The following is a 5,996-nucleotide window of genomic DNA, read 5'->3' on the forward strand; positions in this document are numbered from 1 at the left end:
CTGAAATGGAATGGCCTGCCCAGACGCCTTAAACTGAACCCAAAGAAACAAATTGGTATAGGTTAGACCGTGCCTTCACTCCAGGCCCCAGTCTCCATCCTGAGTACATTCTCTGGTTCCTGTTACTGAGGGAGAGTGTGAGGTATCACGTAACGGTAACACTCCACAGGCGTCACGAAGTTGGCAATGGTTTGCATCAGACGCTGAAAGCAGTCACGCGGGATCTGGTGGAGCCAGTTGGGCGGGCCTGCTGAGCTGAGCCTCCAGTTGTTCCGTTATCAGAGCGCCCTCTGCCGCCGCGATGCAGCCGCTCAGCCCACTTGGAGCCCCCATCACTGCGACACTTATGTTTCCGCGAGAAGGTCAATTACCTCGGTGTCTGGCTGGGCAGGAAACTACTCTGGGGGGACCACATTCAACACGTGACCAACAAAGCAAGCGCGAGGCCCAAACAACTCTACTCTATGCTTAACAAGCGTAGCACACTGAATAAGAGGGTGTCTAGGTCCATGTACACGACACTTATTAGACCCCTGATGACGTACGCAGCCCCTGTCTGGGGATACGTTGCGCCCACTCGCCTGCGCCGTCTGCAGCTCATACAGAACAAAGTACTCAAAATCATAAGCAACGCTCCGCGGTACACAAGCATCGCGGATTTTCACCGGGAATAATGGCTAGATACCATCTTGCAGGTATTCCAAAAACTCTCCACACGACTGTACAATAACACGAGACACTCGTGCAGCCCGGTTATCCTTTCTCTGGGTAACTACGACCACAACCATAAATGGAAGCGTAACAGACCAAAGACATTATTGGCTAAGAACTAAACATCTATGGCCCATAGAACTCTAACACGACAGTACTGGCGAGCCCCTGCAACACAGCTATTATTGGTAACCCCAGATGTTCGACCAGCCGAAAAACAGGCAACTGCAGGGAAACCGTACTGTACACAGCACGCAAAACAACCCCACACACCCCGTACACTGTCTGTGAGCCGATCTATGACCGATCGCCCACTAATGTACAACGACCTTGAACTGTTGCAGGGACGCAGCAACTGCAGCAAGCTCTTCAACGAGCTCCAGCAACGACAAAGGTAACGATGCACGATACCTCGCACTAACACAACCACACCTTGCATTCACTGTCGCAGCTAGCAAGCCGCTACTGCCGTTACTACCCGTCCTACTGTCGCAGAGGTCTTTTTCCCTTGGCGCTTGCCTTGGCACTTTTTTTCCTCTGCGCTTACAACCGCTACCCTTCGATCGCTTTTGTCCACTATCTCCTGATGGACCATGTTAATGAGTAATCTTACCCAGACGCACGGATAACATCACAGCCCGCGTCCTGTGACTCCTGATTCAAAAACTAACATGTTATACGGAGGTGACAGTACAACGTTTGGTTTGGTCACCACGATGGTGTGGGCGGGGAAGGGCCCCATCCTTAGAGTAACACACCATCGCCCGTGCTTAGTTCAGCAAGCCTTATCCTAGTTGCTATTGTATGAACTGGTCTCTAGTTCTTGGTGCATTATTTGTAAAGAATTTTTGTACACTTGGAGAGATACACTTCGTAAATAAATCTCTGTTTACTGTGTTAACTTGTTCTCTAATCATTTTTGCTCCTGTCTAGCTTCCCTACGACGACGGCTGTCATATCGTGCCACACCACCCTGTAGCCACTTCTGTGTGCCACTGTGTGTGAGATGGTACACAACAGAATGGGCTGTGTAACACCTCGGTTCAGTATACAGTGATAAAAGATATAGAAAGAATAATTTAAAATTAAGAATAGAATTTTTAGAGAGGAAAATAGTGTAGAATCAGAGTACTGTAATTGCAGATCAAAATTATAGAATATCAGCAAGTAGTTTAAGGTCTAAGTACAGCAAAGCCACGGAAGCTCCGTCATGGCCAAGGCAGTGACGTTAAACTCTTGTGACGAAAAATCTATAAAAAGGCCTGATCGTCATTGTTGCCGCCCTTTTTTCTTCGATTGTTTCGTTAAAGGACGGGGAACCCGTGTCAGTCAGCGAGACAATAATTAGATTCGACTGTATCTTGTTAAGATTCACGATAAACTGTTAGAATATTACGGAGATTACAAGTGATGTACTTTACGATCTCTGACTGTTGGTAGCAACGGAGTATTAAGGGTATTTTAGGACTTTAGTGCTAGGTTGGAACTCTACAGACATATAGACGACAGAAACGCAAATTATCTGCTGATACGAGTGAATTCAGAGATACCGGTATTCAGATATTAACGTGTGGATTTTTGAAAGTGTCGTATGCAGTTAGTTGCGAATCTGGACGTAGAGCGCGTGCATATCGGCATATCCAGGCTAGGAATCTTTTAAATAGACCTTCACCCATGACCATCATAATCCTTGAATATAGAGTGAAAGTGAAATACAAGAGTGTTGTAATTATTTCATTTACTTAGTACTAATCAGTGAAGGTTTTACGGAACCAAAGCTATTCAGCAGTAAGTCAGCACCACCTAGCGGAAAGCGTAGGCATCAGCTAACACGCTAATGGAAGTGAACGCTTACGTGTTTTACGGACTGCTTAATACGAGCTTTTGTGACTCTTTTGACGTCCCCACTTCCCCCGAATGGTGGCGCAGGCTGTCTTAATCATAAAATGGGAGAGTTTTAGCCGGACAAATTACTAAATAAAAGCGATATTTACAAGACTCGCAGTAATAGCAAAACACGAGGCCCGCACCTCATCGGAGAGTCGTCGCTATCACGTCGGGAAGTAAAGCCGGAAAACCTACCGACGATACGTATATACGAGCAGACGTCGACGTGGAGTACCTAAAAAGGGAACCACAAGAGATATGGGGATGCTTCAGCTGCCATTCCTCTACAGACTTTTGGAGACATCACTGAATGTCGAAGCAGTATATCAGTTGTCGGAAAGCAAGTACTTATTAGTATATTTGTTTTATAAATAAAAAGCGCCTTCTCTTGCTGCACTGTATTTTCCCAGGCGTGTTAGCCCTTTTTCACTTAAACCCATTGTCATTAGGATGGTCTTCCTTCTTTTAGTTGAGTCTGTGTTTCCTCTCATCTATTCACACGGAGGTCTATTTATGAAAAATAAGCGTGTTTCTGTGTTTTGAATATTTTTCTTCCCACTTTCCATTTTGGGTGCACCTGTTGTTGTGAGTCACTATCTTTGGTCCCTAACATTGAGATAAAGCTGATATAGACATAGCTACTATGAGTTCAAAGTGAATATTTTTGTGCTTGCTGGGGAGGATGGCCACGCAAAGAAACTCGTAACTTACCGGTATGTCTGATGTGGCGAGCGAGTTACTGATTTTCCTCCGTCGATCGACCAAGGTCAGGAAGGCGGTGACTGACGTATGCTGTGAACAGAGCATACAAAGACATTGCACAGGAATCTTATGTAAATTTATATATTTAACACTGTTACAAAACTTGACCAGATTATGTAAAGCTAAGCCACTGTCAAAGGTTTCGAGTCTGAGCACGACCTGACAATTAGTTTCTTCCAAAAGCCAGAAATTTGAAAAACGCGTAAGTTGTACTTTGGAATTAGGTTCATTTTATGATAAAAACGTTCTGTAGTCGTTTTTATGAAGCTACCTTGTTTACTTTTTGAATTATTCCACTTTTGGACCGGTTTATCATAAAATCGTAAAGCAGAATTTTTCATGAAGCTACATTTACGTTTTGAATTATAAAGTACAAACCACGTTTCGTTCCAAAAACTATAAACGTAAGTTAGATTAACTTACCTGTATTCGGTGTAGGCAACAATGAAACTGTGCCAACTTTCACTACTAAACAGGGTGTTACAACAAGGTACGGCCAAACTTTCAGGAAACATTCCTCACACACAAAGAAAGAAAATCAGTTGGCGAGGATTAATGCATCCACCCTCCGTCGCATGGGATGCAGCCCTGGAGAATGGCGTATTGTATCACAGCCGTCCACAATATGAGCACGAAGAGTCTCTACATTTGGTACCGTGGTTGCGTAGACAAGAGCTTTCAAATGCCCCCATAAATGAAAGTCAAGAGGGTTGAGGTCAGGAGAGCGTGGAGGCCGTGGAATTGGTCCGCCTCTACCAATCCATCGGTCACCGAATCTGTTGTTGAGAAGCGTACGAACACTTCGACTGAAATGTGCAGGAGCTCCATCGTGCATGAACCACATGTTGTGTCGTACTTGTAAAGACACATGTTCTAGCAGCACAGGTAGAGTATCCAGTATGAAATCATGATAACGTGCTCCACTGAGCGTAGGGGGAAGAACATGGGGCCCAATCAAGACATCACCAACAATGCCTGCCCAAACGTTCACCGAAAATCTGTGTTGATGATGTGGTTGCACAATTGCGTGCGGATTCTCGTCAGCCCACACATGTTGATTGTGAAAATTTATATTTTGATCACGTTGGAATGAAGCCTCATCCGTAAAAAACATTTGCACTGAAATGAGGATTGACACAGCGTTGGATGAACGATTAGCAGAAGTGTACCCGTGGAGGCCAATCAGCTGCTGATAGTGCCTGCACACGCTGTACATGGTACGGAAACAACGGGTTCTCCCGTAGCACTCTCGATACAGTGACGTGGTCAACGTTACCTTGTAGAGCAGCAACTTCTCTGACGCTGACATTAGGGTTATCGTCAACTGTACGAAGAATTGCCTCGTCCATTGAAGGTGTTCTCGTCGTTCTAGGTCTTACCCATTCGCGAGTCATAGGCTGGAATGTTCCGTGCTCCCTAAGACGCCGATCAATTGCTTCGTACGTCTTCCTGTCGGGACACCTTCGTTCTGGAAATCTGTCTCGATTTCAAACGTACCGCACCACGGCTTTTGCCCCGTGCTAACCCATACGTCAAATGGGCATATGCCAACTCCGTATTTGTAAATATTTCACTGACTGCAAAACCACGTTCGTGATGAACACTAAACTGTTGATGCTACGTACTGATTGATGTGCTTGATGCTAGTACTGTAGAGCAATGAGTCACATGCCAACACAAGCACTGAAGTCAACCTTCCTTCAATTGGGCCAACTGGCGGTGAATCGAGGAAGTACAGTACATACTGATGAAACTAAAATGAGCTCTGACATGGAAATTAAGCATTTCCGGACACATGTGCACATAACATCTTTTCTTTATTTGTGTGTGAGGAAGGTTTCCTGAAAGTTTATCCGTACCTTTTTGTAACACCCTGTATGTAATTTAACAAGGATACAGACTTAGAGAAAGCTTTTGACAATGTTGACTGGAATACTCTCTTTCGAATTCGAAAGGTGGCAGGGGTAAAATACATGGAGCGAAAGGCTATTTACAATTTGTACAGAAACCAGATGGCAGTTATAAGAGTCGAGGGACATGATAGAGAAGCAGTGGTTGGGAAGGGAGTAAGCCAGGGTTGTATCCTCTCCCCGATGTTATTCAATCTGTATACTGAGTAAGCAGTAAAGGAATCAAAAGAAAAATTCGGAGTAAGTATTAAAATCCATGGAGAAGAAATAAAAACTTTGAGGTTCGCCGATGACATTGTAATTCTGTCAGAGACAGCAAAGGATTTGGAAGAGCAGTTGAATGGAATGGACACTGTCATGAAAGGAGGATATAAGATGAACATCAACACAAGCAAAACGATGATAATGGAATGTAGTCGAATTAAGTCGCGTGATGCTGAGGGAATTAGATTAGGAAATGAGACACTTAAAGTTGTAAATGAGTTTTGCTATTTGGGGAGCAAAATAACTGATGATGGTCGAAGTAAAGAGGATATAAAATGTAGACTGGCAATGGCAAAGAAAGCGTTTCTGCAGAAGAGAAATTTGTTAACATCGAGTATAGATTTAGGTGTCAGGAAGTCATTTCTGAAAGTATTTGTATAGAGTGTAGCCATGTATGGAAGTGAAACGTGGACAATAATAGTTTAGACAAGAAGAGAATAGAAGTTTTCGAAATGTGGTGCT

This window comes from Schistocerca gregaria, chromosome 9 (genome assembly GCF_023897955.1).
Source record: "Schistocerca gregaria isolate iqSchGreg1 chromosome 9, iqSchGreg1.2, whole genome shotgun sequence".
NCBI classification, from domain to species: Eukaryota; Metazoa; Arthropoda; class Insecta; order Orthoptera; family Acrididae; genus Schistocerca; species Schistocerca gregaria.